Source organism: Aphidius gifuensis, linkage group LG4 (genome assembly GCF_014905175.1).
Source record: "Aphidius gifuensis isolate YNYX2018 linkage group LG4, ASM1490517v1, whole genome shotgun sequence".
In the NCBI taxonomy this organism is placed as follows: domain Eukaryota; kingdom Metazoa; phylum Arthropoda; class Insecta; order Hymenoptera; family Braconidae; genus Aphidius; species Aphidius gifuensis.
In genome coordinates this window covers 2362241-2374879 of record NC_057791.1, presented here as the reverse complement: position 1 = coordinate 2374879, position 12639 = coordinate 2362241, and the positions used below count along the sequence as shown (strand labels likewise).

Here is a 12639-nt window from a genome sequence, read left to right as displayed (position 1 = left end):
GTTATATACTTGTCATTGAATATAAAAAAGTTGAATTTAAAAAAAAAATCGTCACGTGTGCAGGCTGGGTTTATGGTTCTCGGCATTGGCACACACAGAAACCGCAATGCTTCAATAGCAAAGCCGATCTGTACACCAGAGAGCTCGAAAGTGTTTTTTCCTTGTGTAACACATAACGTGTAGAAGAATTGTGTGGGCTATCAGAACAACCAATGTGGCCAACACGACTACCCACCATTTCCGTGTTCTAAAACATTATTCTACTTCATTGCATATAGATTTTTCAATATATATATATCTCAACCAAGAAAATCCTGTCTGCACAACCAAACGTAAAATGGTAAGTCGACGCTTCGATGTTTATCCATCAATGCTGACCAACATTTTCCATTAAATGGGTTTTTAAAAAAAGTAAAAAAAAATTAAAATGGAATAAAATTTAACAAAAATTTACCTAAACCACTTACAAATATATATTATTTTTATTAAAATGATTTAAAAAAAAAAATTATGAAAGCTAATTTAAAAAAAAATATAATAAAATAATGAGCTCGATGAATATACAGACAATTGGAAGCAATACACTGTGTTAAGTTGAGTATAGACAAGAGTCTGCAACATTGCTGATTTATTGTCAGATAAGTATGTACCTATATACTGTGTCTACAATCGACTTAAATTGTACATCAAATGAGTCCAAGTGTAAGCAATTTATATACATTATATAAAGTATGAAATATATCGTGATACAAATGTATCGATGGGTAAAATCGACATAAGCGTGTGGGAACGCAGACGATTAAGAGGAATTTTCATCAGGCGCGTCCAAGAAAATATACTTGTTTTAAGAAAGTGAGTGAGTGCAAGTATAAGTACATTGTATATATAATAATAAATTGAATTAAAAAACTAGATAAAAATAGTACAAAAAGAAAGAGTGAAAAAATCATATACTGTAAAAATTTATAGTCGTCAATTTTGTCTCACTCAGTTTAACTTGAGAATTTTCAACTTAGCTAATGAGAGATTCAATGTTTCAATCACTCATACAATATATATACAATTGCAAATAAAATTAAATGTTGTAAATTTAAAAAAATAAAAATAAAAATAAACAAGAAGTTTATATAAAATATAATATTTATTATTATTTATTTATTATTTGTTTGTTTATTTATATTTTATTAAAGTGATCACATCGATGCTTTTAAATACCATGAGAATGTGAGCAACTTGACCGAGTAACGATCGATCGTGAACTCTGTGATCTTCTGTTCAATATTGCATGCTTTCCAAAGATTACGATGCAGCTTCCTCACATATATACATTATTATATATACATGTAAATTTAACACATATATATGTTTGTACTCATGAATATCATGTTACTGTATAATACAATAACTCACACACAGATATATTTATGACTCATTTTATATGAGCTAAAAAAAAAATTATAAAACCAGAATTTAAAAAAAAAAAAAAATGTTAATTTTTCTTTTAGAAAATTTTTTCTTATCATCATTAATTAAATTTTTTTTACTTCAGAAATATATATTGGAATTAATTAATCAATTGATAAAAATTATTTTTTCTTCGAAAAAATCAAGAAAAACTTGTTGAAAATTAATTTTTGTTTGTTATTAATTTAAAATAAAATATAAATATTATTTTTTTTTTTTCAAAAAAGGCAATATATAACTGAATAAAATTATATATAAAATTAAATTATATGCTTTATGAAAAAATTGATATACATGATAAACGTTGTATATAATAAAAACTACTTTTTCAAAGATTATTTTTGCGATAATAATTTTAAAAAAAAATAGAAACTAGTAATAATAATTTACTATCAGTATAATTACTTATTCCGATAAAATATTTAACATGATTATAAATTTTATAAATATATATCTTTTTTCAATATGCAAATGCATTTATTAATTATATATTTATAAGCTAAATGTTTTTTTGTGTTTTTATTAACAGTAGCATATACAATATGCTGTTAATTTATTTACCGCTTATACTTTTACATATCGTATTCTAGTCTATTCTAAATTGACAGTTCAACTTGTGTATATTTTTATTTGGTCTTTGTTGGAAATATAAACTTTAATCTTGCATATTTAAAATTAAAAAATCAAAACGTATATAGCCAGTGCAATCAGGCGAGCGTGTCGTTTGCAAAATGTTGAATAACAACATTTTCTATCTCGACAGCACATATACATTCATGCGTATATAACAGTATATATAACAGTAAAAATGTATGATCATATTACCGGTCTATATCTTCAATGAGATAGCCACTCAATGCACTCTTATATTTTTCTTTTTTTACATTAACATTTAAAACAAAGTTGGTATACCATTATCACGCCATTCAAGAAGCACTTGATGAAACCAATGAAAATAACTTTTCTTCATCCCCTATCTAATGAAAATAAAAAAAAACTTTTCAAACATGAAATTTCAATCTATAAGTTTTTTTTTTTTTTATATTTTAGTTGAAAATTAATTTACTCCAATTTCATAGCATTGCATAATCATCATATTTGGTTCATTAATTTTTCATTTTTATATTATTGAATAATCAGCAATTGCTTATTTTTCATTCTTAATTATTTAATTGAAATTTAAATTAATTTTTTTTTTTTTAACTTGGTTATGAGTAACACGACACTTAAGAAGTTTATAATAACAATTTTAAAAAAAAATTATTATACATAATTAATTGACCGTTACGAATGGTATACATATTTAAATATAATATTATTTTTTTGTTATACAAGGTATTTTCATAACAATAGAATTCAGGAAAAAAATAGAATTTTAAATGAGCAAGGAAAAAAAATAAATTAATTAATTTGTGAATAAAAAATAAATTATATTGTTTAGGGGTGGATGATAATTATGAGGCGTCATAAGAAGTCTGTTGAATAGATACTTTAAATCAAAAGAAAAAACAAAAAAAATTATATAGAGGCTAGCGTGCATTTAAAAATAATAAACAAAGCTAAAAAAATGTGAAAAAAAAATTGTTCTATTGTAAATTTATTCTAGAAATGCTCATGAAACTTTTAGGAATATTTTTCTTTGTTTGTTTGTTAAAATTAATTATCTACTGTTTATTAAAAAATACATATTGTGTGGTATTTGATTTTAATATTGTTGGATAATTCAAGTACTTTGATCATGAACTGCTCAAATAAAATTTCAAGGTATTCTTTGACACTAAATTTTGGATAATAAATTGTTCACTTGATTAGAATTTTATTATAAATTCCACTATAATTTTTTTAATAAAGTCCTACATTTTAGCTTTGTTTGAATTATCCATATGTTTTTCGACAAAATTGTTTATTAATTTAATTTATTAGCTTTATAACTCATACTTCAAACATAAAAAAAAATCATGAATATTTAATAATAATAAAAATACAACTAATGAAGATAATAAAAATTTCCCTCAATAAATATTATTGAAATTCATATAAATAAAATTTGATATGAAGCTCCGGGATAATTTGTCCTCGCGTGAGCTTTCAAACCGAGAAATATAGAAACCAAATACCATATATACGCGTGAGATCGATGAAATAGAATTTTGTCTAGCTGTGTAATATTAGCCCTCATTTGAGGCCAACAGGTATATTCAGTTCTCGTTTTTTTTTAACCAACATGTAAAATAAAATTTCCAATATATTTTCTATTGTAATTTTTATCAAATTTCGATTTTTCATTGCCTCTATAAAAAAAAATATATTCAAGCGAATTTAAATTAAAATGGAAATATGAGAAGCTTAAAATATAAAAAAACTAAATTAAAAATAATATAAAGATGATATTTGAAATGACATTTTAAATATAAATTTACTGGAGTATTCGCAAAGTACATTACTTTTAGAAATATAGGTATATATATCAACATGAGTAGTAATGTAATTTTTAATTTTTTTTTTTTTTCATTTAATTATTACGCAAAAACTACGGCGAAGTAAGTAAAAAAATTACATATATATATACACACATACATCTATGTATATATGACAATATTTTTACTTGTTTTATTTTGTATTATTTGTAATTTCATGACTTTCATTATGCGTGTGTTGGTATTATCGTATAACCTGACGTTATTTTCTTGCAGTTATCCACTAGCAGACTAGGTGACCAGTTCTATTTATTGCTGTATCATTACATTTTGTATATATAATCTCAAACAAAGTATTTGAAATATACGTATATACGTAAAAACAACATTTATCATCAACTTTTATTGCACGATCAATTCACGTGACACTATTCAACCTTTCCATTTTTATATATTTTTTATATATTTACATTTTTATATTTTTGTATTTTATTATTTTATGATGTACGAGTCAAGACTATATTGATTAATTAAGAATTGAACAAAAAAATTTTAAAAAAATATCAACTCAATTATTTTATATTTTATTTCAATAACTCAACTGTGAGTATTTAAATATTTATTTTTATTATTTTCAATATTGCAATGCCTTTTTTTTATTTTAATTTTTATCAGTGAAAAAATTATAATGTTATATATTTTTATAAATGCATAAACATGAACGTTCATATCACTGGAAAAGAAAAAAAAATTGAAAAAAAAAAATCCATTCAGTGTATAGTTTTTTTTTTTTCATATTTTTTTTTTCTTTCAAGCACTCTGGATTTGAGTTTTCTTTGTCATTCTCAGTGCCATCACCGACCACTTCACACACCTCTTGAATTCAACAGCGCGTTTTTTCCATTTCAGAAGTAAATTTTTTCGTAAACTTAAAAAAATAAAGTAAAAAAAAAATAAATAAATGTAGAAAAAGTTTTTCTCAAGGTAGAAAGAATTAACGATCCTTCTACATTTTTGTTTCTTTAAAGTAAAAAAAAAAAACAGCAACTATCTTTTTGGTATAATAAAACAAACAGGTAATCCTCGTAAATTCGTTTACAGTGTGTGGGACACATTTTTCTGCACAATTTAACGAGAGTAATTGCAATATAACCAGTCAATGTTATGAGTTTATTTCTTTTAATATTTATTTTATTATATCTTTCATATTTATTTTTTATTTTAAAATTTATCAGTTGACTGGTTTTGATATAGTGTTTATAGATTTAAGAGCAGTTCCTGTGTATCTACTATTTTTTTTTTTTTTTTTAAATAAATATTTGTCAAATTTAAAAAACTCAAACAGCTCGTATAATCTAGCAATGTAATAATTTCTCAAAATATTTTATGTTTATTGAAAAATTTCTTTTTCATTTATTATTTTTCACATAAAAAAAAAATTAAATTTAAAATATAAACATAAAGTTATTTTTTATATCGTCACAAATTGAAATTTTTTTATTTATATTATTTAAAAAATTAAAAAAAAAAAAAAGGTAGCTAAAATATTCAACTCATTTAATTAATTTAATTAAAGCAATACCAAACAAGTAGTTTAATAATTTTTAAATTTTAAATTCTTATAAATAAGATTATTTAGTATGTCAAGTATTTCAATTGAACTTTACTTTGATGATATAATTATTAATTGTTAAAAATAATAAAATTAAATGCCAATTTATTATGATAATTTTAAAAATACTTGCAGCATATAAATATACAAGATAAATTTTAATTTTTTTTATCCAATCATAATGATTAGTTGTTACAAAGATATACAGTGTCTAAATAAAAAATTTGATTAAATTATATATATTTTTTTTCACATGGCAAAATAACGTTGCGTGACTTGTTTGATTTTGCGGGGGGGTTATAGTGACGAGAGGGGTAAGTAAGAGGAATATGAAAAGGTAACGATTACATCGTATTATAACGCCCACAAGCTAGTAACCACCTCACACACAAACACGCCTCTTGTATTTGGTTGCAATTTCAGTATGCCAATTAATTAATGCCATTTACAATGAAGTAATCATGAGAGATGTTATCCTAGGTGATGCGAAACCGTCAATTTACTACGACACTACTTGTATATCTATATTTTCATTTATTTATTATAAAATATGAAAAAAAAATAAAATCCATATAAATAATTTTGTGGAAATAAAAAAATAACGAAAATAATAAAACTTATTGACAATACGCATAAAATTTTAAAGATGTTTATCAAATAATATTCAATCAAATACTATTTATTACGTATATAATATTGAGACAAGAATTGTAGCTGTGAGAGGTCATGGTTCTCCAACATGATATAATCACTTCTGGCATCAATTTATTGTTGTATATTATTTGCTACGTGAGAACTTCTTGCTAACTTTCTAAGTTAAACTGAGAATTGCGTTTTGAATCGTACATGCATTTATATATTCTCTCGTCTTATATAAGATACATGAATTATTTTCTATTTCTTCGACAATGCAACTCAATAGAATAATAATAAAACAAAAATATAATAATATTAAGTTAAAAAAATATATAAATAATATACAATGATTATTATTAGTTAAATTATGAAAAATTAACTTAAGTAAAGAAATTTAATTTGTGGTTTTTTTTCAATATAATCATATTTAATTTTTATTTTTATACTTAGTTGTATATTTTTGTTATTCATATATAAACCGACTACTATTTATTATATTTTTTATTGTAAATTTATTCATCACGAAATGCATATATATTTAATTATTTTTCTTTCACCTTAATAATCATGAATGTATTGTTACCAAAGATTAAATCACTATGTAAATTCAGAGAATTTAAATTAACTCATCCAAGTCAAATTCATGCACACAGGAAGTATTATTGTTGCTATGATTTGTTTTATTATTTTTGAGGAAATAAAAAATTATTTATTATTTTATTCATTGTTTAATTATAAATAATAAACACATGTTATTTTACTTGATGTTCATGTTATTATTGATTGGAAAGTTGAACTAATTATTATATATTTTTTTTTTTAATTTCTAATATTTTATTTTATGGATTTTTAATAGTCTAGTATTTTACTTGAGTATGATGTGGATACTTTGAACGTCATTATCAAAGGTTTGACCATATTGGAAATTTTAGATTTTTTAAAAACCACATGAAAGGATCAATTTTACATTTAAAAAAAATCGTAATTATAATTACTATATATACATCGGAAATATTTTTTAAGTATAATTTAAACATAAATAAATTATCGTCCTTAATGTCTTTATGATTTAAAAAATACATGTAATTCCAATGTTAAAATTCATTTCGTAATAACGTTTCGCTCTGTTTAGAAGTTTTTTTTTATTTATAATGTTTAAATTACGAATAAGGTTGATGTACGCAATTTACCAATTACCGAATGAAATTCAATGATCCACGTAATGTTTGTCGTTTGCCTCAATTAATTAACTATTTTGTTTTTCGTTTTCTTCAACAGATATTAGGAATTTATCTATTCATTATATTTTCCCAATTTGTATAACTGAATTTGTAGTATAACTTTATAAGGTATTATCATGTGATTAAGGTTTTCTTGAGATTTTATATCTATATTTTGTTTTTATTGATGATTTTTCTTTTTTATTTTTTTTTTTGGTCATATAAAACGGCGGTCAGATGAGCTAGGAGGAAATGGAAAAGCCACTTGTGGCAATATCCGATATTCGTTTCCTTTTTAGACAATAAAGTCTCAAGTTGTCAATGACCCGAGGGTTATTCTTTCAATGTGTTTCAATATTTAATATACCTTTAAGATTTTTTTACTTTTTTTTTTTTTCTTTTTAATTTTATCGTTTCTAGTTACAGCAGAAAAAAAAAAATTACGTTATTACTATTATTGATGCAGAAAAAAATTTACATAAATCAATCTTTTTAATAAATTTTAAATTATTATATATTTTTGTTCATGCTGATATATTAATAATAAAATTTAAATTTATTATTACAAAATTTATTCTAATGTCAAATTGATTCTTGTATTTTTTACTTGAAATTTTATTAAAATGAATTACATTTAAGTCAATGAATTCATGTCATTCGATTCAGTATTATTGGCATTTGTAATATTGGCTATTTGAAATGTATATTTGATTGAATATTCATCGGAACAAGTGTATTATTAATAATAATAAATTGAAACTCAATTTATATAAAATAAACACATGACTTATTTTGTATTTATTTTATGTAGATCATCATTGGTCAAATATGAGTAGGCTGTATATTGACTCAAAATAATTATTCGAAATTGAATAAAATAAATTAATTTATATTTGCCACAGTGATGATAAAGGTTTTTCTTTTTTTTTTCGTCTATCAATTTTTGTATTTTTTATCAACGAAAAATAATTGAATAGTTCCGATTCAATTATTTTATCATTATGACAACAAGATAATGTTAATTGCAAATTTAAAAATTGTGTATATTTGTTAAAACGCGAATAATATAAATTTAAAAATTCACTCTTCATTTATAAATAATTTTGCAATAAATTTATGTTTATATTATTCTTTTTTTTATTATTGTCATCACATCATAAATCGTATTAACAGCAATTTCCAATTTGAAATCTACAACGAAGGCATGATTGCCACTACTTAGCATTTTTTTCTCATTTATTTTAATATCAAACTACAAAAGAATAATAAAATAATGAGTCTTTTTATTTTCTTCACCCTCAAATGAATATACTATTATTTAAACAGCATATCAATATCAATGATAAAAAATTTCTATTCATATATTCTGCTAAAATTTACCTTTTGATATAATAATTATCTATTCATTTTTTTTTTTTTTTTAATTTTTTATATCATTATTATGTAAAATTCATCAATTTTTCTTTTTGTTATTACATTGTTATTTACAGTTTTTTTTCTTCATTATATATGATATACTTGAAGTATGATTCGTCACTATTATACTAAGGGCCAATTAAATTTTTTCAACAATACAGAAATTAATTCACGAGATATACTTCAAATTTCTGAGAAAAAAAAAATAAAAAGATATATAACTTTAAGAAAAAACAGACACTCGCAGTGGAATAAAAATAAAGAAAAAAACTGGAAAAAAAAAATGAATAACAAGTGTCAAACATAAAGCTGAAGATAAAATTTTTTATAACGATTTAAAATTCAAATTAAATCGAATAAAAATATCGAAATTAAGATATTGAAATTTTAATAAATGTTTATATTTGAAGGACTGTTGATTTTCATATATTTTATGTATTATAAATCAAAAAAAAATAATTAAAAAAAAACTAAATGCATACTTGAATCTTATTTCAACTCATATTTTTAATCCTCTTATGAGCTGACTATTTTTTTTTTTTTGCAAATCTGACTTTGCCACCTATACAATGATTAAAAAAATTTTTTTTTCAGGAATATAAAACGGCAAAACAACTGCAAGCGAGCATATACTCATGTGAATTTTTTTGCATGTATATAAACACTTATATACAAGTTAAATGTGACGTTTGTATACTCTGTTATATACACTTGACGTTATATGCGTAATAAAAATATGTTTTTTTGCAGTATTATTATACTCTCGTCATGCTTCATGAGAAAATATTTATACTTTCACTGCACAAGTGTCATATACAAACACAAATATAGTGTGCATTTAAAAAATATCATAAAAAAATAAATAAAATAACGTAATAATACTGTAATTAATTGAAATTTTGCAGTTAAATTTTTATTTATTTTTCTTTTTTTTTAAATGGTAAATATTAGTGTAAAATATTTATAAATAATTATGTTGGTCAATAATTTTTGTTTTATATATACACTGTATGGTAAAGCTAAAATTTTAATTAATCAAAAAGTGTACTCAATGTTTGTATGTTCAATAAAAAACAAATAATTGTGAGTAAATTTATTTTTTGCTGTTGAAAAATACCTGCTTTATAATTTGACAAAATGTGTAAATGTGAGATATTTTTATATTATTTTTGTTGACGAAAAAAAATTAATTAACCACACGCATAGCTAAGCACAAGTTCAAAATCATTTAACAGAAAATACTGTAGAGTTTGGTCGCCTGAAAATCGAAATAATTGATAAACTCACCACTGCTGCAACTGATGATGGAAATTCTAAATTGATACCTTCAACTTGTCCCATTGAAATTCATACAATCTACAACAAAAATTAAAAAAGAGAAAAATTAGATAATTAAAATAAAAAATAATCTTCATGCAAGAGATAATACTTTTAATAATATACTGAATTTTATTATTTTATTTTATATATAAAAAGTAAAAAAATAGAAAAAAAATTGTAGACAATGTGTGTAGCAGAGTTTCACAAAACACTTTTAATGGAATGAGTCAACTTCCGGTTGGACAACAAAGTTTGCTTGATATGCTACAACGACTTTAGACGAGACGAAAGGATATGGCCCACAGAACGAATCTATTTGTTTGAAATAAAAAAATAAAATAACTTGTTACAGGCCAAAAGAGATAAGAAAAATATTATCTGAATTTGTTTTTTTTTCATATAACTTGGCATGTAACTGTTTGAGTGAAAAAAAAGGGTATGTTCATGCCCTCTATTTAAAATATATAATATATTAATTTCAGTATGTGATGATAAATATATATAGAGAGAAGAAAATAAGTCATTAGTTTTTCTGGCATTTCTCATTAAGGTTATCATTGGCCTCGGTTAAATTTATTCACCATACGATAAGTGGATCAGTATGAAAACAGAATGAACCAACTAGTATAATACGATAAGAATGGTGGATCGTGAGGCTTTTCTTCACCTTTTTCAAAAAAAAAAAAAACTTGGAAAAAAAAAATGAGCCAAAGAAAGAGAGAAAAATGCGAATGAAGGAAATTTTTTTCTCAACTAATTTTTATTTGTTTTTTTTTAATCAACAAATCAGCCCCTTTTGTTTTTGCCAGGATAATTAACGTTTATGCTAATGGTATACTTGGTGCACATATATAATATTCAAAAAAAATTGAGCACAAGCTATAATATTTCATTAAATCTACTAGATTTAAGAGACTGTTAGAATTTAAGATATTGAATTTAATCATGGCAATAAATCTATCAACAGATTTTTTTTATTTAAATTGTATAATAATTTACATTGTAGAAAAAAATATATATGGCTTAATTAGATATATTCAATTAAGTCAAATTATATTACTTTTTAAAATGAAATAGAAAAAAATTTTACTTGTATATTTGCAATGCTAATTTTAGATAATTTAATTTATTTATTTTACAAAAAAGTTTTCTTATTTTTAGTGAAAAAGTCAAACTTTTTATAGAAAAGACCAACTGAATATAAAAAAAAATATACTCATGTAAAAAATCACTTTGATCAAAGCATTTTATTGTAGTAGTTTCAAGATACATCCTTTCAATCTCTGTTGAAAATTCAAGGATTAATCTTATCATAAAGACATGGCTAATAGAAAAGAAACCCTTGTAAGACGATACCGATTGATTTTATCCACAAAATAAACATTATCTTGATGATATAGACCACGAGAAGAAAAAAATACAATCGTAGTTTTTCAAAGAGATCAAATGACGTTTAAATGAAAAATAATAAAAAAAAAAAGATTATTACATGAATGTCTAGAACAATATTTCACTGAAAAACAAATCTTATTAATAATTTTCATTTTATTTTTATAGAATTGTCATTATTAATAAACAAAAAGTATCTTTAATAAAATAGAGCTATTCTGCTAATCACTTTGTATCTATTGATTGATATTGTTTTTATTTACTAAACTAATTTAAATACAAGTTTATTTTATAAAAGTTTTTTTACTATTAACTTTAACAATTTATATTTGTCTTTCAAAAGATGGCTTGAAATGGAGAGGATTAAAGTGGAGGTACAATAGTATATATACAAGAACAAAACTTTTTATCCATTGTCGTATTTTGTTTCAAGTTACAAGTTGATATAGTTTTTTTTTTTTTCAACAATAAATTGACCATTTTTGAGGATCAAACATGTCTTATTTAATAATTAACAAATTGAAAATAGTAATAATTAATTAATAATAATAATGAAAATATTTAAAAAGTATGATTTTTTATTTTTAAAATATTTAAATCATTCATTAAAAAAAAAATATTCATTAACAAGTTAAGAGTCGTCAAAGAGTGAATTAATTGAGAAAAAAAAATTCCTCGCAAGTTTTACATAGGTCAACTAAACTACGATAAAATAAATAATTTTATATTTTCAAAAGCATTTTTTTAACATGACGTTGAAGATGAAGTGCAAACACACTCAAAGACTCTTACAATAATAATTTTTTTTTTTTTTTGTAAATCTTCAAGTTTTTATGCCTGAAGCTAAGTATGTTTCTGGTCTTAGCATACTCATTTACGTGGGTATATAGTCTGTCTATTTTATGACAAAGATAAAGATAGAAAGGATCAAAATTTGAATGTAAATGCGCAAGCTCTGTAACATTAAAATTAATTGCAGATTTACTACACTTGAAGGGGATGAGGTTATTGTGTGTCAGAGGGATGATAACGACCTTGAAGAATCTACTCTATTCGATGGTATATTCTGATTGTTGGTACTCAACAACTTGGACTACTTGGGCGTTGTCAATATAACCACGACTAATCATCTCTCTTCATATTCCATTAGTCAAAGTAAGCTTTT

General features: G+C 22.9%; 1 protein-coding gene across 10 annotated transcripts in view; it reads left to right on the top strand.

The window, feature by feature from the left end:
* The first annotated feature begins 4453 nt into the window (after positions 1-4453).
* The window catches only part of LOC122854440 (glutamate receptor ionotropic, kainate 2), a 64948-nt gene continuing 56762 nt past the window's right edge, over positions 4454-12639 (top strand). For 5 of the 10 annotated variants that reach the window (XM_044155078.1, XM_044155082.1, XM_044155086.1 and 2 more), the window contains exon 1: positions 12264-12629. The gene's annotated coding sequence lies outside the window, so the exon portion shown is untranslated. Of the gene's footprint in view, positions 4485-12258; positions 12630-12639 lie in introns of those variants that run through there. The other 5 variants (XM_044155077.1, XM_044155079.1, XM_044155087.1 and 2 more) reach the window with 5 other exon arrangements.